The following is a 24258-nucleotide window of genomic DNA, read 5'->3' as shown; positions in this document are numbered from 1 at the left end:
GTTGTAAAAATGTATATGGAAGTTTGTGGTGCCTGTGTGCACATCTGTGTGTGCATGCATCCAGATACACATTTAAAACACAAATCCAAAGAGGACAAAGGTTAAAAAACCTGTTTTAGAGTCCTAAAGTTTTCCAGCTCCAAGAATTTTTGCCCAAACCCAGACACATCAAAGCACTAAGGATTCTACAGAGCATTAATTTCAAATACTCAACAATGTTTTACCTAAGAAAGTGCTTCAAAGTAAACTTCTCACACACACAACCTATTTTGCATCAACACAAGCAAAAATATCATTTAAAAAAAAGAAACACAAAGAAATGCTATGCCTCCTTTTGGAGATGAACTGTATACTTTCTTAAGCTTTCAAAATTTGTTTTTAGAATGTAACACTGCAAGTTAGCATACTCAAATGAATTCTTTTGTAAGATGTCATAGAATTTTGTATTTTTGACCATAAACACCAACTACTTTGCTAGTAGTAGCAAAACAAGATGTAATTTTAAAAGCATAAATAGAAAGCTTAGCACTGCCGACATTTCTGTAAGTAAGAAAACATAAGAACAAGCCTATTCCAAATTTCTACCTGCACAGCAAAACAAAAACTACATGTATTACACCTTCATCCTAAAACACTTTCAAATTGCTTTGTAGGTTTTGGTTTATAGATGATATCACAAAGTGATAATCTCAGCTGACAGAGAAAGACATTCAGTAGCACACGGTATTAATACACAATCGAGTAACATGTCTTAAGGAAGCTCACACTCCTTGAACACAGGCAAAAATAAAAGTTGTTGGAATTAAATTACCAAAGAAAATTTGATCGGGACACTGAAGCTGAGACATCCCAGTTCTTGCCAATGAAACAGGTTACACCTACATGCTTGGCTGAAACAGCAATTGCGTAAGCACCTCCTAGTGCCAATGAAGACAGGCACCTCAACAGGAAAATTGGCCAGAAACATACCCTGAGAAATTCAGGTTATTCAGCCAGCAAAACCCATCTCTTCCTGGTATATACAGACAACCATGTACGCTAGTCCCCTAAAATAAATCAGGAAACACAGATGTGGAAATGCAGGCCAAAATGCAAAGGGAATACTGTGTCCAAGTAAGAAGACACACAGCATTGAGAAAAAAAAACCAAAAAAAACCAAGTATACACTTGGAAATACAGACAGTTCCGCTATCAAGCAGAGTAAGCAGTCAGTGATAAAAATGGTGAAACTTAATTTTCACTAGTAACTACACAAGGCAGACACTACCATCACATCTTATAAACAAGAACCTTGTTAAATAGATATTTTCTTGAGGAAAACCACATGAGCAAGGTAAAAGATTTTCCCAAATAAAATAGACTGTAGAGAAGAAAAGCAGCTTCTAGGTCTTACTACTCTCCCCCCAATCCTACCCATCACAGGAACAAAGCTAACAAGTACTCCAGAACTGTGATGCCTATTCTGAGAGCAGACACTTCTATTTCATGAAACCAGCGCCTTCTTGTATGAATAGTCCATTATAGATCAATGTCACATAAGAAAGCCTGTGAAGTCAGTTTTTAGGGCTGTCTACAAGCCAGATGCTGGTAATCTGTTTGAGTATGTTTGTCAATAACTTGCAATTACAAAAACCCAGAAGATCTGGCAGATTTTGGTCTTCCATGCCCATGTGATGTCTGTAACACTGTCAACTGGGCACCTTCCCAAGACTACAATCCCTCTTAGACATGAACAACTGCAAGTAAGGGGAGTAGCTGATCCCTTGAGTGGCTGCACTGCTTTTTAAATCATAGTATTAGGTTATGATTTTGGGAAGCTACTCCTCAATTCCACAGCTCCTGCTACTTCAGACTCTGGGCACTTATCCTTTCACCACCCTCATTCAACACTGACATGATGGGTCAGCATGGAGAACATAAACCTTCCTGCGTTTCAGTTTAGAGCATGTCTGTAGTGCCCTGTAGTACTAGTACTAGCTCACAGATCAGTGTCCCACCTTCTCCTCCACAATCCATACATGAATGTCAAACTTTCAAGTAAAGTTACTGCCACAGAATCTGTAAACTGTTCCCATTTTAGAGGAGAAACATACATTACGGCATCATCATTTTCATACATTTGCAATTTCTTCATGACTTTTCTTTTTTTTTTCCTCAGTAATAAGTTAAAAAGAAACAAGCTATGAAAAAGCCTTAATGAAAGAACAATCTAAAAAAGGTCTCTGGCATAAACTCCTGACCAAGGCTTCATGCTAACTAAAAGTATCAAAGCACTGAAAAGGAAAACTGACCTGAAATAGAGCAGTCAGTCACAGTGGAAATCAAAATCACACGAGAGCAACAAGGACAGTGATTAAGACTAACAAAACAGGATGCCCAAAGGGCCTGGCCAGGGTCTGGAAGCAGTTCATGAACATAAGCACTCAGAATGAAATCATCTCCTTCCCAATGGCTGAACTGAGTAGTGACACAATAAATATTTTAAGGCTCAGATTAAACCAGTTCCTAGGAAAGAGGAAGCTGATATATTCAGGAAATTTTCAACTAGGTTTCAAATGTTACGAAGGGAGAGTCTGCTTTTGGCATACTTGAATTGTAGATTTATTTTCTAAAATAAAAAAAAGTACACATCAGCTAAACTGTGAATATCTCCATACTCTTACCTAAAAACACAGGAAGGATGGCTTGCCACAACTGATTTCAGATGCCTTCTGTCTAAATGCATGTTCTGCCAACATTTCTCAACTAATTTCTAAAGTATCAGCTTAGTTTCAAAAGTATGGAGAGATGAAGAGAGGCCTATACAATGAAGCAAAAAGCTTAATTTATATAATGAAAATGTTTGAGAGAAATAAAAAAACAAATCTAGGAAAGCCTGCTTCCAAAATAGGGATTGTTACCGGCAATCCAAATCTCCATTTGCAAGTCCAAATACCACAGGCACACAGTAGGATTGCTGAGACAGACTTGACTCAGAAGAGCAGTGTTCAGAGACACAGGCATGCCCAGAGCAAGAGCTGGAGGTGGGTGAAAGGAGGCATCTTACTGCACAATATTTTCTACTACATGAGGTTATCATCTCCCTCCTAAAATAGTCTGCTGGCTGTTTTACTACACTACCACGTGCTCCAACCACAATTTAAATGCCATCACATGCTCACATTTCATCTGGAACAAATGTGTGCAGCCAAGTGATCAGATGACACAGGGATTCAGCATCAATGGAGAATGAACTATGGACGGAGCACAAGCCAGAAGCACAGACCCAGTGACCTCAAGTGTGCTTATTTCCCCCACTGCTTATCAGCTGGGGAGTCTCTCTTTGCTGTGTGCACACACGCTTTTTAAAAGAAACATATTAACAAAAGAAACAGGAAAATCCTTGTAGCATTAAGTATGTACTAGTAGCCAAAGAAGAAAGACTGAGGGGGAATTGATATTCTGATAACAGTCAGAATTTGACTAAGTGTGATTAAACGCGTAAAAAAAGTAGAAGGGGGAATAAAGATAACAAATAAATGCAAGAAATAAAGAAAAGGAAAAAAAAAGTTACACCCTTCTGTTAAGAACGGATTTAATCAAAAATCTCAATTGCTTCCTAATACACTGTGGAAAGTGCCAAAAATTAAGAATAAAGGCTTACTCAATTTTCATATAGCTTGTTGAAACTTTCATTTAATTTAGAATCACAAAACGGAAAAGAAGTCATTCTCAAGCAGTTAGCAGAAACGAACAAGCCCCAAAACCAACACTTCAGGTGTCAACTACAGTAAATTAATTTCAATACTTCTCTTTTAAAAATTGATTGAAGAACACAGAGCTGTAGGCAAATCCCTGAGCTACAGCTCCTCCCCAGCACACCCTTTTGCCTCCCTAGGTTACCATTATGACTCCAGCCAGAATAAATTATCTTTAAAAAGGCGTCTAGGGCTGGATCTCTCCCTCTCTCACAGGTACCTGCAACAATGTGCTCCAGCATCCTTCACCATTTATTAACACCCATTTTGAAGGAGCAGGCACAGGACTTTATCCAGGGAGCAGGGACAAGCCTCACCATCACCTGCTGCAGCAACCAGCCCCTCCTGCTGTGGCAGGGCTGGTGGAGCTGCCTGGGCAGCCCTGGGGCCCAGTGTCTTTGGCCAAGGAAGAGAGGAAACTGAAACTGAAGCCAATTTAATCCAACAGCCTGTAAGGTGAGGACACCCAGCAGCTGCCAGGCCAGCAGACAAGTCATCTCTCTGAAGGACCAGGCAGACACCTCAGGGAGAGACACGTGGCACATGTCTAGTAAAACCATTCCTGCTCTGGATCTGCCAGCCCACAGATCAGTGCAAGATTTCAGGAGTAAAATCTCCCAGACCTTCTCTCACATCACCTTATATATTTTTCACTCAGGGAGGGCCATTAAAGTGAACTCACAGAAAACTAATCCAGCAAGTAGAAAGCTTGCTGCAAAGGTCATGAGCTAAACCAGTATCAGACAAGAGTAGCACCTGAACCAATGCATGGGAGAGAAATATCCCTGCCAGGGGGAGAAAAAAAAAAAACAAAACAACAAACCCAAACACTTAGCTACAGTCGGCCACAGCAAATCATCCAGCATTATTCAGTAGTAAGTTTCTGTAAGAAATTCAAACTTAACATTTATGGGAATGTCTATAAAAATGTCCACATTCCAAACTAATAAAAGATGCCCTCTAGCAGGTTACAAGCAACCACAAAAATTCAATCCACACCAATTCTACTTATTCATAGTAATGTCCGGGAATTCAATTGGAAAGAAATAAAGATAATTTCCTTTAAGAAATTAGCTATTGCAAGAATTTGATAGTTCTGATTCATCAGGTGATACACTATATGATGGGCTTGGGTAGCCAAGCTGACAAGGGCAGCTAGAGGTGACACTGTGAGCAGTCAGGCCCAACAGTTTATCTTAATTCCTCCTTAACAGTCTCATCTCCACAGTCCAGGGTTCTCCCAGCCTCATCACTCTCCCCCACTGCAGATACCTTAACTTCAATGCCCTTTCCAAAACACAACCACTCCCACTCCAGCCTTTACAGAACAATCCCCACTCCAGCCTCTCACTGGCAACACACACTGCCTCACCAGTGCTGCCTGGGCCCCTGATCCAGCATCCTGACCCAGAAAGCACATCCTGGGTTTCCTATAGCCATCCACTGAACACAGCAAGCCTCAGTCGCCATCAGATCAATGGTAACCATCCAGAGACATCCTCATCCTATCACCTGAATGACCACCTGAATGCAGGCACCCAATGCTGAGGAGTCCAGGCCTGTGGTGGTCAATGCCCTGTGTGGTCAGGAATGTGTCTGTCCATGGGCACAAGGGCTTGGAATCTGGTGCAAGACTCAGCTATGCTACCTGGTCCTTTTACAAGTTACACCAGTTCAGTGACTGGCAAAGATAGCTTTGGTGGGAGCCCTTTTGTTAATTTAAGTGCTGCTCCTCAACACCAAGAATTTCTAGCAGAGGGCCACACACTCCTCCAAGCAGCAGCTAGGGATGCCATCTGTGGAACCAGGACAAGCACTCAAGAAAAACCAGTGACAGCCTATTCAGACCCCAAACCTGCATCTCAGATTTGCCAATAAGGAAGAATAGAGAAAGGCAAATATTATATAGTAATAGTTCATCAAGGTTTTTTCCAACCATTTGTCTCAGCAACTGTCTGCACCTAAAGGTCTTAAATGGATTTTTTAGATTTCTGTAGTCACTTTGTAAATGACGCAATTTCAACTACTACAAAAACCAGAGAAATCATTTGCACAACTTAGTTACAGGGTGAAGAATCACTTCCTTTTGTTAGTTATGACCTTGCCAATTGTTTGGTTTTCTCTGAGTAACCCTTAGCTCCTGTGCAAAGAGAAATAGAAAAAAACCTTTCCACTTTCTCCATGCTGCCTGCTACCAAGATCCTATTGATCTCACATACTCATCTCTTCTGTTGACAGAAGACTCAATTTATCTGCACCTCACATGGACTCAATTCCTTCATTTTCTTGTAGCAAGTTCTGTTAAGTCTTGAAATGGCAGACTATTCCATTTCCTTTAAATACAGCATTTCTCCTAGGCACTGCTGTAAATATAATTCACCTTGATGCTAGAATTCACAGAACAGTGAGTGACCAAGCACAGCATCTTTGTGATTTGCCAGGACTCCATGACACCTGTCAGTAAAAGAACTCAGACTAAATTGAAATTCTAACGACAGCAAGCAACATAATACTTGGCACAGCCTCAGCAGCAGAGGAATGGAAGGCAGAAAACATGAACTAAGCCTTTAAAGATCAAGGAAGGAAAGAAGGGAAAAGTCCAGAAATCTATAGACCAGTAAAGCAAATGCCTAAGCTTGGTCAATTATTAAAAGATGTAACAGAAAAAAGAAAACAGAATTGGTGAGGTTGGCATAAATTGGGAAATAGAAAAAAATTAACATTGCCTTGGTAGAAGGAAGGAGCCTTTCCAAAATACTTCTATGCATCTTAAAGCAATTAGCCAAACATAGGGCAGTTCAGATAATACATCATATCTGAATATCCTTTGAAAATACAACACAACATAGATTGGTTTTATTTTAATCAAAGGTCATTTGAGCTAGGACACTCATCTTGAAGATCCAGAAGTGCTACAGAAGAAACAAACAACAGTATACAAACAACCGGGTTTCACCATGAAGGGAGTACCCAAAGTGACCAAGAGAGATCCAACCTGGGAGCCACATTACTCAACACAATGTACCTGCAATTTCACACAAGGCATGGAGAGAGAACTTTAATGAGGATATGCAATTATTTGAATTAATCAAAACTTGAACTCACAGAACAGCCACCATACAATGTTGTCAATGGCCAAACATTAAAGTGGGGGGGCGGGGGGGCGGTGAAATCGAGTGCCAACAAATACAAAACCTACCCCAAGGCAAAATAATAGAAAGAAAAACCCCAAGCTCCATAATTATACCTGTACAGAAATGAGTTCTCAATTAGCTATTTACACTGACAGGTAAAAGATGACACTGAGGTAACAACCTCAGATTATTAATCAGCCAAGTCATGGAGTCCAAGAAAAACCACACTGCAAAATTAAAGGCAACAAAGTGACTTTTTTACTATTTCTGTAGCCTAAATACAGCTGTGGTCCCCTGTGACACTACAAAACAAGAATAGGTAAAGAGATGCAAACTGTTTAAACCAACTTATTAATGCAATGGTACTCACATGAGGAAAAAGGGAACTAAATGTGTTCATCTTGGAAAGAGATAGGATGTGGTGCAGTGCCCTAACACCAGGAACTCACATACAGCATGGAGAACATCTCTGACACAAAAACAAAGGCACCCACTGCCACCAGCTGCAGCAGCTGAACAAACAAAAGGAAATTACTATAAAATGCATAATTTAGACATGGAATTTACTGCCATAGGATGCTGTGAAGGTAAAGAGAGCTCAAAGCAACATTAGAAAGCTATTTAAATAAGCCATAGAAGGAGTTCCACTGAGCTGTTAAATATATAGTGATACATCCCTGACTCCACAAGGAGCTCCTCAGCTATGGACTGTCAGAAGCTGGAAAGATTTAACAGCAGGTATCATGCTCTGTTTTTACCAGCTTATCTGGGTTTTTTACCATTTCTTCCAGGCAACTACTACAGACCTGCATCTCACAAGATAAAGCAAGCTAGCCTTTGATCTGAACTTGCATAGTTATCCTTAGGTCATTGAAGGCAGTAAGACTATTTCTACATTTTTAATGTCCAAAACCAAGCTCGGTAAAAAGTTTTTTATGCTAGTGTAGTTATGACAAAAAATCTTCTGTAAAACACTGCTTGAGTAACAGTAATTAGCATTTATTTCCCAAATTCTCAAAACCATGCATCAAATTTTGTTTCATAATTACTACAAGATTTAAAAGTTGAGCTAAGCAATTAAATTGTCACATTGGAAGATACAGATATATTCTGACAGCAGTTACTTCTGAGAAGACTGAGAGAACATTGTACCTAGCTCGGCCTAGCTGCACCCTGTTACTCCAATGGCCAGTGCTGCCTCCACAGGTGTGCCCCCCACACCTCTCCAGTGTGGGATCTGGTCACAGATCACAGAATCATAGGGTGAGAGTCACAGAAAGTGGCAGGGCTGTGTCTAAGACTATTGGGATTACCCAATTCCACACTAGCAGTCCATAGCCACAGCAAAAGATGTGCAGCAAACCTTGTTCACCACCAAGAGGGGCAAACACTGTAATGCTAATACCACTAAATGCACCACCTAAACACCAATTTAACTTTGCACCACTTCAAAATTAGCTAGCAATCATGTCTAACCTTAAATAACAGCAAGGAGATTAGCAAGAAGAAACAGCTCCAAATATCACTACAGCAATATGTTAAAGTCATGGCACAGAAGTAGCATTTTGTTATAAAAATTTCATGTGATACATTAACACAAGAGTTTTATCCCCACTTAATCTTTGCTATTTAAATACCACAAAAAAGTCAGCCTTAGTCTAGAAGAACAAGTCATGGATTATTATACTGACCCATCTTCACAGTTGATACTGTGAAGTTGAAGTGTATACTAATGGGACTTCTGTGGGAGGCTCACAATTTTCTAATATGCAAAGTCAAGTTTGGTGAGTTAACAATGAGGCTCCAAGTACAACTGAAACCCCTACAGGGAAGCATCTAAAACTGAAACTATGATTTACATAATACTTTCAGATAAAAGGATACCAACCAAACCTCACAGCATCCTCAGAAACACAATTCCTCACTGTAAAGCCATAAATGGCTGTAACACTGGCATTTAGCACAAGTCTCAGAAAAAAACAAATTAAGAGCATATATAAATCCTTTTTAGAGTATTATTTCCACTACACTCCCCAAAAATCCCATGTACAAGTCCTGCTGAGATCACTAATGTGACTAACATCAGTCTCAAGATGTCAACCTCTTCACTGTGACACCAAAGCAGAGATCCAGTTATTTCCTGAGTCATGCAGCACTGGAAATCTAACTTCTACAAGACATGCAGACTGCAAAACATTCTGATTTACTAACACAGAATATGCCAATGCAATGAAACAGAAAAGCAAAAGGTTGTTCATTAAAAGCAGTAACTGTGGTCACAAAGATTCAGCCTCAGAGGAGCACACTCAGAGGTGCTCTGTGTGTGGCTAAAGGAAGCATCACATCCTGTGTGGATAACGGAGTACAATGTGCCATTCTAGCAACAGGTTAAAAAGTTAAACAAATCTTTCCAACAGGATGCTCCAGAAGCATTAAGAAATGCAAAGACATGCTTCCAATAAAGTGGAATTGCTTAAAAATCTTCAGCAAAGTTATCTCAAAATGGTACTGCCAGCAACTTATCTTCATGGATGACATCATCAAGAAAGTGACTTGTGTTCCAAAAAACAAAACAAACACCAAAAAAATCATCTTATGTGGGTGAGAAACTCTTTCAAATACACTACAATGCAAAGCAAACAAAGCACAAGTTAGGACAAATTGAAGTTTTCCAACAGATCACAGCTCCTAGTGAACAGCATCAAGAGAACACTCTTTTTAACCTCCAATTAGTAACAGTAGCTCTGGAAATAAACATACAGTTTTAAAAAATCTAACACAAAGTAACTATTAAAAAGCACTTCTCATTTGTTAAGAACTGACTGAATATGCTTGTTCTGTACTATCAATCTGCCAGGCAGAATTTGTTTTGCCAAGCCTTTGCCAGGCTTCTAGGTGAGCCTGGCTTATTTTGCACTGATTGGACTATTGCTCAATACAACGCACCTGATAAAACAATACATATACACTGTACAGGTACAGTACATACTCCTCATATTTGTGCCCTGCAACATAATTAGCTTTAGTGTACCTCAACAGTAAATCCACCCATGAAGACTGTGCTCCAAGCTTGCAGCAGTGGTTTCCACACTACCTTTTACAAGGAATTCCTTTCAGACCAGTATTCAAACCATAATCCCAAACTTGATGCCACCTTTTAAAATGGAGTTAAACCACAATGCAATACCTGGATTGTACCAAAGCAATTCAAGTCCTGCTTCATGGCAATTCACCACCCTAAACTCCATGATTCTAATGCTTTCTGAATAATTTAATTTCCAAGTACTAGAAGCCACTGGGTCTTCCAACATAAGAATATCTTCTTCCCAGTACCACCTGCCACCCCAACTAATGGTCAAGATATTCTGTCAAAAACTCCTCCAGCCATGAGAGCAGGTGAGCAGCCATGCTTCCTCCAAGTTGCTTGAGAGCAAGTTCTCTGAATGTCAAACCAGCCACAGCTCACTGCCTGTGAGGAGCCTGCATCTGCTTGCATAAATTCCCTCAGAGGGGCTTTTTAAAAGGCAGGAAAACAAAGGAGGAGAGAGTTTCATGCTGTGATTTCATATCCTTCATTAACTCACAAGAAGGGCACCCAAGGCTTCCTCCTCTGGACTACAAAGCCCCCCTGTTCTACAGAAGAAAAAGAAATGCACAAAGATGAAAAAGTCATCTGTAATATTAAAACCAGGATTATTTCAAACAAACCTCAGTATATCTTACTTCAAGCACCACCACGGTTACCTGAGGGTAGACAGTGCCATGAAAATATAATTATTTCCCTTGGGTCGTTTATCTAGTGAAACTATTAGTATTCAGTAGGTAGTGAGGACACTCCTTGATGAGACCCGCCTTAACTACTACCAAGAACAGACTAAACTTGAGAGCAATTACAAGCAGCAATTAGATAGAACTCAATCCAGCATCAGCACTTTCAGTAGTGAAGTAAAACAATGAAGACCCTATCTGAAGAGCTGAGCATGGCAGTACATTCCCCCAGTTAAAGTCAGTTAAAATCTCTTATGAGGCACAAGTAGAGGTCTGACAAGCTTTACCTCCAAGAGAAAGCAACTGCCCAATTCAATGATGCAAAACAAAAGCCACACCCAGAAATGAGGAGGGGGAGCATGCCAGACAAAGAATGGCACTGCCACTAATAAATTTCACCTAAATTTAGGACAGTATTTTTCAGCTGTCTGAGTCAATGCTGCTTTCTTTCGCATCCCTAAAGACTTGATCCCACCCACCACAGGTTATCCTCTGGAGAGGCTTCTGTTGTTGACCATAACAGGAAGCCTTTCCATAACGAACTTTAGCTGGGATCCATGAGACACAGCTGAAGTCAGGGGGAGGAAAGGATAGTGTTACAGACACCTGCAGCCCCTGCAAAATCCACTTACCTTAACTACACACTCAGCTACAAAGTTGCACTCTCCCACTAGTTTTTGAGACCATCAACCCCTTTGCTGTAACAAACTGAACTGGCTGAAAACTAAATCCATCCAGTTTTTCCTGGAATAGTTCTCAGCGTTTCAAGCACCTGACCAGCACCACAGAGTCTACAATAAGCAGCTGGAACAGACAGAAAAATACTTGTCTCTTTGGCCAGAAACAGCACTGACCTTGGAAACATCAGAAATCAGAGTTAGACAGCTGAGGCTAAGGTAGGAATGACAGGAATGAGGAAACAGAGGCAAGTCACCTAGGAAAACACTGCAGAAAGGAAGATTAGAACTCAAAACACAAGTGGAAAAACAGAGCCAACAAGAAAGAGAGAATGGGAGAGGAGAAACAAACAGTTACTAAGAATTCGGTGTAGAAGCCAAGTCATATCATCCCTCTGCTATCAACACTTAGAAAACACAGCAGTTGAGAACATGCCCAGCTCAACACAAAGCAGAAACCTGAGCTTACCACCACTGGCAGATAAGCTGACAGCTTAGGTGCAGAGGCTGAGATAGAGACACAGACACAGGTCTCCCACACATCAGCAAGCTGCCACAGAGAACTTTCTTTCTCCCTACTTTTCTTGAAGTCTAGGATCACCTAAAGATGATCTACATATTCACTGTACAATAATCTATCCTCACACTTTGTGCCAGCTCCAGCTCCTTCTTGACCTCCACAAGGTCATTTTGGTAGGAAAGCAAGCAGGTTAGCGGGGTTATTTCTACCAGCTGACTTCCTGCACCATCTCACCTTGGAGCCTGCCAAGCATCCATGCCAGACAATGGATGGGCAAGAAATAGGTAAGTGATGGCATGTGTCACTGCTGCTCCATTGCCACAAGGGTTTATCTACCCTAGGAGCACAGCCTGGCTTCAGCCTGCTCTGCATCCTGCTCTGCACTCACAGCTCCAGCTGAGGCCCAGAGGAGCTGAGTCAAACCACAGACACCCAAGGCTGCAGCTCAAACACCATGAAACAAGGGTAATACCACTCCTTCAGAAATCAAACCAAAAAAAAAAGTACTGCGGAAAGCACTACATTCATACAGTACCTACTAATTCTGCCTCCAAACTCACACTTAAATCCAAGTCTGAGACTATTCAATGAATAAAGGAAGAGCAATGAACAGCTTTCCAGCTGGAACTGGGCAAGGTTCCTAGAAAAAACTGGGCAATTACCTGTTCAGCAAAATGCACATACAGAGGGAGCCCAATAATGCTTTTTGGGTTTGGCATAGCAATTTCTTAAGTAACATCCCCATCAAAAATGGAATTGAGGGTACTGTGGTGCACAAAAGTCAAGCCTACAGTTGTTCCAGTCTTGCAATCCTTTTAAAATACAAGATAAGCATTCCACTTACCTATTTTAAACTAAACTAATACAAAAGCTGATTTATTTACACCTGTGCAAAACAACATCAAATTAGTGTTTTCAGTGTGTCAATTGAGGACAACAAGCTGCAGCATTCTAGGTTATAACAGTCTCTCACTTCTGTCTCAACGTGTACTTTCCCAAGACCTGAGATTGTTTTGAGTGCTCTAAAGGCACATGTATATTCTTTTGCATTTGCTGACAACAGCTATAAATAAAATGACACTAATTCCCTTAGTTTTGAATGCTATAGCGACATTTGAAATACCTCTATCAAGAAACATTAACAAAAAAATTAAGAGATAAGCCATCTTAATAAACAAGTACAGGCAGGAAACAACAAGCTGACTAGCGTCCTCAAAACTGCTGAGCCCTCCAAGTCAACTAATTAACTTAGGCCATAAATAATATGTAGATGTGGTCAATTTAACTATCAGTAGTTTACAATATCAAAGTCAGGTAATTACTACAACTTTGTATTTTAACAATGAAGAATTCTCTTTCAGTTTTACTGCCAAGTACAGAAAATAACTTCAGCTGCATTTATCCATGAAATTTATCTTTTGCAAAATGTTCATGTGACACCAGGATGAAGAACTAGCCTAAGGCAAAGGGTGTGAAAATGCATTTTCTTGTAATTTACTTTATGCTGCTCACAAGCCCACAGGGTGGATGGATTTAAATGGCCTATTCAAATAATGATTAGATTAGTATAGATTTACATCCTGTTCCATGTTTGTAATTCAAACACTTTCCTAAACCTTTGGCATCAATCTTTAGAGAAAAAAACGTGAGCGATTACCCTATCTCCACACACTTAAATGCTTTAACATACATGATTTAAATGCTTTAACAAAGACTATGATAAACTATGTCATGAATTCTGCAGAGGCTTGCTTTTAGACAAAACATGGTAATTGCCTAAAGTGCACACTTTGAGGACACTCTATGAAGCTAATAAACATATAGAACATGCAAAAAAAAGGCATTTCAATGTATTTTGAACAGAAAGCCATTAATTTAAAAAGTACAAATCTTTGTGCCTGATGATTTAAAACCAAGGGCTTCCAGGCACTTTCTGCTAAGAGACTTAAGAATTCAAAACTGTCTTTTTCTTACCTCATTTCTATTCATTAATTAAGTGAACATGTATGGGGGTGTGATAAATTCCACTCCCTCTCCCACTCTCTTTGCTTCGTACTGACTGAATGAACCTCAAAACATTTGAAGAATAGGCTGCTCTAGTTAAAAAGTATGTAAAGGTCTCTTTATTTGATATTGGGTTGCTGCTGTCAAAAGAGGACATCCCAGACTCCTCCCTTCTCCACTCAGTCCTCTGTGCCAACCACGCAACTGATCCAATTCTGAGGGTCAGTCACAACTGGAAGAAAAATCTAACACACACATTGGCAGGGAAGCAATGAACAATTTACTGGGAGTTTGTCAGATCATCTAAAAACAAAGCAAAATGTATTTCCACTCCAACTTCTTTAGAAGTAATCATGAAACACAATGTAAACTCACCTAGATGATGTAAAAATAATAGACAGACAATACACACTTGCTGACAGAGTTTACAACTCTGTTAGGAAAGTAAAAAATGGAACTGATACCTTGCTGGGGTGCTTCCATTGCAACTCTCATTGATCTAAAGCAGTGTGCCCTTCTCTGCCAAGCTCAGTTACTGCCAGGCAGGTGGGCAACAAGAAAACAGATATCCAGAGTACTTATTCTTGAAACTTTTCAGAGAGGAACTTAAAGAAGGGGGGAACGGGAGGAAACAAGAGATAATTTAATGAAGGCTAGGGCAGTGGTTCAGTTTTCAGCAGTACTTGCCTAGGAGAACTGCTTTTGCTGGCACTTCCAGCCAACACTCTCCTACAAACATCATGCAAAACAGCCTAGGGATTGCTGTGAAGCAAGAGTGGGCATCACATGGAGAAGACTTGATCAGGCAGGAATTCTGCAAGTTATTTAACAAGTATGTATCTGGCAAAAATTATTAAGCACATCATCACCATATTCTCACTAAACATCACTAGTTCTCTCTGATAAGTTTTGTATTCTCCTCAAGAAAAACATGTCAGGGTAGGGAATAGAAAATAAGAGTGGAAAGCATGGAAATAATTTTTTTAAAATCTAGATATTAAAAAAATCACTCAGCACTAGCAGGAGAGGATCTGTGAAGATGCCCTTACATCAGCTAGTAATAGCATGTATTTGTTTTTGGGTTCCCCCACCTCTAGTTCTTCCTTTATTATTTCACAGCCTAAGGCAGCTGCACTGCCACCTTTCATAGGGCTGCTGAAGCAAGTAGCATTGAGGATTTGTATCAAAGGAGCTTGGCTCAATATTTAATGTTTTATTTGTAAATTGGACTCAAAGCAACTGCTACTTAACAGTTTCTAAACACTCCATTCAAAAAGTGTGGCCAACAACAGTCAAAAACTGGAAGAAGTCTATGACTTCAGCTGAAGTTTGGGAGAAAAAGAATTAATCAGGGTTTCATCTGCTAAATATGAGCCTCTAGTCCAGGGCTGCAGAAAGCAAAGGGTACCCCAAGAATGCTTCACCCTCTCCCTGCTGGCCCCAAAAGTAAAGAGAACAGCTGCTGGGCTGCCCACACACAGGCTCCCAGCAAAAGCTGCCAGCAGGGCAGAGCCACCTCAGGACAGCACTCAGGCAGACCAGAAGGAAAACCCCTCTTCTTCCCAAGGCACCAGTGCTCGGGCTCGTGCATTTACACTTGGCCCACAAGATGGCACTGACAGAAAAACTTTGCTCCCTCTTTTTCCCTCTCTGCCTGCCTCTCTCTGTCACCAGGCTTGCCAGTGGCCCTGGACTGATTCAGAGAAGGACTGCCACCTACTGAAAACACCACATCATTTTCCCACACAGCTGAATCTCGCTCCTCACCTGCCCCCAGGTTACCCAACCAGCTGGATCCTGCTGACTTCATCCCAGAGGAAGAGTAAGAGGCACACAGCTGAAGGCAGCTTTTTTTCAGTAAAAAGAGTCCATGGTTTTCAGTACTACAATTTCCCCCATGACCTAGAATTTGTCAGTATTTCCTGAAAAACAGAAAGACCTAGGAAAAGCTAGAAGTGTTAAAAAATCATGCTGCTCTTCACACAACCTCAAGCTCTCAGTGATACTGACGGGACCAGTCCAGTATCTGATGAAACTTCTAAACACAGTTAACTAGAGAGAAATAGAGGGCTCAAGCTGAAACATGCAAGTGCTAGAGCCATTTGTGTATTCAGCTGAGCACAGTAAGATAACTCCCCTTAAGGAAATGGAAAAATCACCATATTCTAATATTTCTTTTCCTTTTAATTAGAGCAGGGTGCTTTTCCCCTCTCCTCAACACCATCTTTCAAAATCAAGCCTGTGAAAACTACTGTCCACTGCAGAACGCATATCACCTTTCCCACACATGCCAGGATATTCACATGCAAGCAGAAGTCAGGAGCAGTTGCAAAGCTGGAAGCACTTAAGAAATCAGAGCAACTCACAAAAGACCTAGATTTGCTACTCCACCATTTACAGATAACTGAAATGATTTGTGTCGACTCTTAAGTTCAATGAAAAATCAGAAGATTCTGGCGAGATGACAGCAAACGAAAGCAGCAGCCTGCTTTGCCAGGATGGACTGTCTTCTGCACAGTCCTCATCTGAGGTAAGGTTCAAAGCAACTGCTCTGCCAGAATTCCTCCCTTGCCAAAATGATGCAATACAGTCATTGTCACAAGAGGAGAAAGTATTCCAGGTTCCTGAAGAGATTGAGCACTGTTATCTCACACACTGCAGGATGCACTTCAGCTCTGAGGACCTTCTTAGTCTGAATGCATACATTAAGAAAACACTTTATGTCATTAAGGTCTGCAGGCACCCAAGTTTTCTTCACACAATACACCACCAACTATAACCTATTTTGTATGGGTTTTTTTTGTTTTCCTCTGTCACTCACGTGCTTGGGAAAAAATCTGACACTAATAACAATGTAACTGTGTTCAGTATACACAATTGTAGTTGTACAGTGCAAGATTTATCTACATTTCTATTTTTAGAATGCTTGCCAGCTAAAAAATCTCTTCAAAACTATTCAAGAGAAAAAGTGTGTGTGTAGGGAGGGAGTCTGAGACCTCCTAAGTTCAACCTCACAAGGCATTCATAAAAACCACAACAGCAACTAACAAGACCATAGCCATCCTCTGGGAAGTAAAAAGGCAGGCAAGTCCTGACAGGAACAAGACCTGACTTCTGAAAGGCACTTCTCTGTTGAGCACTGGGCTCACAGCAGGTGCCACACTGTCCCAATGCCATCTCCTACCGTCCTGCTGTTCCCTTGCTGAGAGGGACAGAGCAGCTCACCTGCTCTCCTCCCAAGAGCTGCCTTTACACCTGGCATCCCCATCACCTCTGCACTGCTTGCTCCCTGCTCAGGGCTAACCAGAAGGGCTCTCCTTCCCACTGCTCCCACCCTTCAGAAAACCAGCAGATGAGCCCTTCCTCATGTGCTTCACAACAAAGGAGGACACAACAGGGCTAAAGAAATTAGAGAGCAAGAAGTCCTTTGACAAGTCAGGAGAACAGCGTATAAATCAGGAAGCAGACTTTTCTCCCTTTTTAAGCCTTAAGGACTCTGAAGTTCTGCTCAAAACCCTCCAACTCTCTCTACCCACCCTTTTCTCCCAACTTTCCTAGTTACCACACCTTCCCTCAGATGATTAACTCCTCTTCTATCAAAGTAGCAATCAAATCCTCTTGTGAAAACAGTCTGCTATATTTGAGCATAGCACTGAATTCTTCTGTGCATTCTCTATTAATAGTGCAATACATTTTAATTGCTAGATGAAGGTTCATTTTATTCTCAAGATCCAAAGAAACACCACAAATGAAGCAGTTACACAGAAGCTTCTCCCAAACCACAGAGCAACTCATTTGCAAAGCTGCTCTGAACAGATCTATCCCAGTGCTGTGGTTTGGCCTGACAGGCAGCTAAACACCACTGAGCCATTCACTCACTCATCCCCAGCCCACCCCCCAACAAATGGGATAGGGGACAGAATTGGAAAGAAAGGTTAAATTCATGGGTTGAGATAAAGGCAGTTTAATATGGCAGAAAAGGAAGAGAAAATAACAATAATAAGAGAATATAAAAAAAATGTGATGCACAAGCACCTGTTGACCAGGGCCCAGCCAGTGGTCAGGAACAGCAGGTGGACACCCCACAGTCACCTCCTCCCAGTTTCAGTGCTGAGCATGACACCACACGGTGCAGGATGTCCCTCTGGTCAGCTGGGATCAGCTGTCCTGGCTGGGTCCCCTTCCAACCTCCTGTCCACCAATCTCCTCCCTTGCAGGACAGCACAAAAATCTAAACAGTTCTTGCTTTAGTGTAAGCAATGTTCAGAAACAACAAAACAGTGAGTTACTAACATTATTCTCATTCCAAATCCAAAATTCAGCACTATACCAGCTTCTAGGAATAAAATTAACTCAATCCCAGCCAAAACTAGGAGGACTAGTTAATATTTACTGTGTCACTGCAACTTGCCTTGTACATGCTGACCACCAAGACATGACAAACATTTTGGATGTATTCTGACATATTAGACTCCCCCTCACAATTGCTTCATGCAGCAAAGAACCTGCGCCCATGATAGATCCATTGTGCCAGTCTCTATATGCACACTGTCTTATATGTGTGTGTTCAAAGTATCACAAATCAGGCAATACAAAAGAACTGGCAGGAATTAAAATATTCATGGTCTAATTAAAAATTTTTAATTTTTTTTTTACCTTGAAAATACTGAGCATAGACCTCAAGCAGGAAAAAAAAACATACTAGAGCATTCAAAAAAATACTAGCACTATTTGTTACATTATTCATTACAAAGACACTCTTGTAATCCACTTTTGTTACTTGATAGCTTTCTTCTAAGTATCCACTTTTGTTACTTGATAGCTTTCTTCTAAGTCTTTTCAAATTATCGTGTATCAGGTGCTTCTGAACCTGTACCCCAATAAGGAGGTTCATTCTTCTCTTTAATGAAAGCCACTGGACTCGCTTTAGTCAGGAGGTGATAGCACAATATCATGCTACTGCTGATGCAACAAGCTCACACCAGGCAGAATCACAAGAAGAAAATTCCCATGGAAAGAGCAGGAAGGTTTAAGTGAAAAGGGAATTATGTAAGGATTTGAAAAGCTATCATGCACATTTGTGTTTCAGGCTGGGTTTTACTAAATACAACTGTAACAGTTTTTGATACTACCATTCCTCCCTGTCCAATGCCATACGTTCCTGCCTCTGTGTCACCTTCTCAGCTGTCATGACACTATGCACAAATGGTATACAAGATGAGGAATTGGGTTAATATCAGAAAAAAAAAATACTGTTTTTCCACCATTCTATCTGTAAGACACCCTTGAAGTAGTATTCAAAGACTTCTCTTCCTTTGGAATACAAAGGATTGATAAACACACGAAACACAGTCTCAGCCTTAGGCCTGCCACTCTGTCCATCATAAAAATTCTCTGTATCACATGAAGCCATGCTTATGAAAATAATGTAAATAAGTCAAGCAACAGCATCTCCCTGTCTTAAAAACACATATTTACACATGAGAAAAAGGATAGAAATTAAGGGTGTGAGAGAAAAGTAGTCACACATCAGAGATCTGTACATACAAGTTGCAGAGACACACGGCACTTTGCTGTAAGCAATATCTAAAATATATTCAGAATAGTTTAGTGAACAAGTAGAAATCAGAGTGGGAGTTGGGGAGAAGGAATACAGTAGATACATCTTAATTAAAAGATACAACTTTTCCCCTTTGAAAAATATACCAATAAAATCTCAGCCTCGAAATAAAACTTCACAATGTGCAGTCCATAAGCAAAGAATAGTAACTTTAAAACATTGAAATTCTGGAACAGTTTATGACATTTAAGAATCATGAAGGCATTTGGCAGCGCACCTTCTGGGTTAGAAAGGCATTATGTTGGAATAAACCCAGGAGCAAATCTAAGGAATATTGTTCTTGACAAAATAAAGATCATAGTCTGAACGAGGGCCGAAAGGATAGGTAGATGATTTAATTTCTGTATCATCATCCTAAGACTGGCATGAAGGTCTTCAGTACTAGAAACCTATTTATTCCTAATTCACTGAGCCAGGTCCATCCACACTAGCAGCACAGCTCTACACCTTCCTTATACAAATAAGTCTTTGAAAGTCAACTGGCAGAATACCTTTCCAAGTCCACACTGGCAGTAGGATTGTAGCCATAATGATCTAAAGAAGTGGGCAAGGCTCAGGGGAAAGAAGCATCATGTAACAGATGAACTGCTGTGTTAGGGGTGGGTGTGAGAGAATAAGTCAGACAGGTATCCTTGCTCCCCAGAGATTACCTGCCCTAACAGAGCGACACTGGCACCCCTCACAAACTTTTCCCCAAGGCTGGAGCTCCATTATAGCCATTCACAGGCATTTGTATATCTTGATTAAATCCTGAGTGCTATGAATTTTATTTTACAAATTTGCATGCAGTGTTCTGAACCTTAAGGGCAAATCCCTCTTGTTCAAGAGATTTTATAATATACAAGCACAGGATCTCAGACTGTGTAAGACTGCCAGGTTTGCTTCATTTCTTCTTTGGTTAGTTTATTATAGAAATAAATTCCTGGGCTTGGCATTGCTGCCTCTGTAATAAAATGACCATCCTTGAATCCTAGAGGCAAGCAGGTCTCTTAGCAGGTAGAGAAAGGGTTCTCAGATCCATGGCTTGTCTTTTTCCATTAAGCAGTTGCTATCTCACCCATCAGTATAAAAGTCAGAAATACAAAATATTTTTGAGCTCAAGAAACCTGTTAACATTCAGATAAGCAAGCATTAATCTTTTATTTTATGAAAGCCAGCAAAAACCCCCTGCAAGACGCTACTTACGGAATTTGATCACACAGACTGTGGCATTGTTCACAGGATATGTCAAACATTCTGCCCTTTAAACAGCAGATACTAATATGGTTTTCCATTAACCTATTTTTGTTTATTATTCTATATTCAACTGCTCCCCCAACAAACTTCACTGCTGTTGAACTATACAGTGATTTCTCCAGGGCAAATGCAAGCTGTCAAACAGCTCTGGTCATAGAATAAGAAAAGACAGCATTATATTCAGGAAGCTCAAGCTCCTTTGAAAGAAAACAAAACTAGACTAACATGACACAGGTACAAGATAATCACAACGGCAAAACTTGCTAGGGCTCAGGTAGAAATAAGCCATCACTTTTTCATTTTTCTCTCCTTTGCAAGATTTCTCTGAAAGATATACTTGCAGTGAATTCCTTCTTAACTATACATATCCACCCACATTCTTCTAGAACTGAGCCCCTCAGGTACAACAAGTATCTAGGACCCTGTTTGGAAAAGCAGGTCATGCTCCTCAAAAGGGAGTACAGTTAAATGTCTTCCCACCCAAAGAGAAAACTGGGTGGAAAAACAGCCTTTAAAGCAAAAATGGCAACAACAGTACCTAGCAAATATCCCATTTGCCTAAGGAAAAGGTGCACAGTAAGATGTGAATTGACAACACAGGTGGCTATTCTACAGTCCCCATCATCTATACAGACATTCAGCAACAGCACTGAAGGCTCAAAGTAGAATAAACCACTCAACACTACAATTATTCTAAGGATGCACTAATGGCTTTCAGAAGGGAAAAAATATGAAAATTCAGTCCCTGGTGGAGGTCTTAGGAACATATTTTCATTAATAGGTCTCAGTTCCTTGTATCCGCATAAAAGAAAACTGTGTTAAAAATAATTTTTAAAACCCAATACTTGCAGCACATTCTTCTGGTTATTTCTGGAATTATGCTTTGCTGTACAAAGATTGCTGCAAGCTCCAAATTAAGTATTCTCTTTTCTATGGAAAACTTAAAAAATACTGGGGGGTGTGGGAAGGGAGCCATTGGTTTCCTCTGAGGAACAGCAATCCTCCTCATTAGAATTTGAAATACCCTTTCTGAATGTTTTATTATCTTTCTAACAACCCAACCTTACTGGGAAGCAAGAGGAAGAAAACAAGAACAACTTTTAGACACCAGCACTTTTCTAAACCAACAGATTTTCTCATCTCTGCCCCTTATTTTACATGTAGGAAAGCAACCAAAGTTATCACATCCTCTAAAAAGGGATCCACAGATGAAAGCATCTCTAAGAAGCCATCTACTGCCATGCAGCTTTCCATTAACCACAGCAGTTTATCAAATTCTCAATTGTGCCATAACAAAGTCCCCTAAACTGGAGACCTACAGAGCTCCAGCAAGGCAAGGAGCTCTGACATGGCTTCATAAAAACACACCATCACTGCTTCCAAGATGAGCTCAGATCTGGGAGCAAAAATGCTTGTGCAATGCTGATCTTAAGCTAACCAAACCACTACCATGTTTTCAGCAGGCTCACAAAATCACACAGAGAGAAATCATCTGATCCAACTACATACAATTCACATTCAATGTAAGGCTCAAGCACAACCCTTTTAAGTCACAAAAATCTCCACATTGTGGAATACGTATTAGGAAAAGTACCACATTAGTGCACAGAATAATGTCACATCTCCCCACACCACCCTGGAGCTTCCTCTGATACCCATATTGTCCAAATGTTTCTATTATTTAAGATACCAGATACACATCTAACCCTTTGTCAAATATTTGTACTCACCACTAACTCCTTGTTAGCTCATCTGCCCTCTCTGATAATATCCCCTAAAGCGGTTGCAGAGATGCTCCTCACACTCTGTGCTCAACGCAATCTCTACACCCTGACTGAGGCTCAGGAAGCATTACACACAGGGGAGCTGTGGCATCTCCCCAGTTCCCACGGTGAGGAAGGCTCAGATTCTCCAGGGCTGACTCACACCTTGTTAACAGAGGGAGGGGAAAGAGCCCAGGAGTAGCGGATGGCCAAGAGGCCCCTGCCAGCTACTCCCTGGGTGAATCCAGGTTGCCATTGCTCTCATCTTTGGCCACAGTTAGGGGCTTGGAAAAATTAATGAGAAAACAACAGGGAACAGACAACATACAAACCATAAATACACACACAAGAGCTCCATAAGCCCAAGCATTTGTGCCCCTTCTTGCCAGCTTCTGAACTCTCTGGTAGCTTGGGAGTAATTCCTGTTCCAACACGCTGAGCTGGAAGCCACTGCTGCCAGTTACCTCCACGTAAGAAAGGTGTTTCCGGCACTCTTGCTGAGAAGCCCCTGAGGCCAGGTTAACAATTTGACTATTCCCAAAGATATTCAAGCTCTCAGAACAAGAGCAAAATTATCTTTTCTTTCAATCATTTTTCTTCATTTTCTCATCACTCCAAGGAAAAGAGCTGACAAAAGCCTTTTGCAACTAGAGACCAAACTGCAACACTGTAACTATTCGCAGCCTGTCACAATTGCAATAACTTCAAGCTTTGTGAGAGACCTGATAAAGGAGATTACTAAAGGGGAGGGGACATTATTAATGCCATTTCCCCTCTCTTTAACACTTAAAACACTCAATTTATTTCTGGATTGAGATCAGAAGTACCTCCTCCTCCAGTCCTCCCCAGTTCATTAATGTCTACCACCTGAAGTTTGGATCTGCTCACATCCATGAATGTTCAAAACATGAAAAGCTCAATGTGGCCCTAGAAAAGACAAATGGGTGTGACAGCTGCTCCAAAGCAAAAAGAATGCTTGACATAATGCACTGTTAACCCCAGAACCTGGTTTCTGAGTATTTCAGAACTTAATATGGTTTTACTCCACACAAATCCTAAGGGATTTTCTACGTATTTGGCAGGGAGAAGGGAATGAAGGTAAAAATGTAAGGGCTTACTCACAAGAGGAGTGCTAAAAGCGGTCCTAATTTCCATCTTTATCCATGAGGGAACCTAAGATAAAGGGCAAGTCCTGCAAGTATCATTTGTTTCACTAATGACACCTCACTGTTTAGAGGCCTCAGGAAAGCAGAGTCTTTTTTAATGACATTCAGTTACTGCCTAGCAAAATCACAGGCAAGACAAGAGGTACCGTAAGACCCTGCGAATTAATTAAGGCAACACTACATTAAGTCCAGAAGCACCAGAAACCAATTTTTCCACCCAAAACCATGTCTCCAAGAACTGAAATGACAATACCTCTCACTTTCCAACGCAGAGAAGCTGAAATCTGTTTTCAATCTCATCAGTTCCTTCCCACACGCCAACATCAAGTAAACTCGACAGCAGTATGTACTTGCTATAGCTAAATATACCAGCAATATTCGAGAACCTAATTTGCAACCCTGCGAACACACGTTCGGAAAAGATGGCAGTTTGCAGGGCTTTTATGTAACGCAAATTTAAATAGAAGAAACAGCACCTGCCATTTTCTGCAATTAGCATTTCGCTCGGTTGTAGGCAACTTAATTTCTCTAAGCCGACCGCTGCGCTTCCAAGCGATTCCACGAATAAAGCGGACACAATGTGCACGTACCGAGAATTCACTCGGACGGAACAGCAGCGGTTTTAGGCGCTCC

The 24258-nt window shown here is 40.8% G+C and overlaps 1 protein-coding gene across 5 annotated transcripts in view; it reads right to left on the bottom strand.

Moving 5' to 3' along the window:
- The window catches only part of ARHGEF7 (Rho guanine nucleotide exchange factor 7), a 114251-nt gene that overhangs the window by 74377 nt on the left and 15616 nt on the right, over positions 1-24258 (bottom strand). The window lies entirely within an intron of this gene.

The sequence above is a fragment of the Camarhynchus parvulus genome, chromosome 1, assembly GCF_901933205.1.
Source record: "Camarhynchus parvulus chromosome 1, STF_HiC, whole genome shotgun sequence".
In the NCBI taxonomy this organism is placed as follows: Eukaryota; Metazoa; Chordata; class Aves; order Passeriformes; family Thraupidae; genus Camarhynchus; species Camarhynchus parvulus.
The sequence above is the reverse complement of the archived record's forward strand: the minus strand, read 5'-3'. Positions and strand labels throughout refer to the sequence as shown.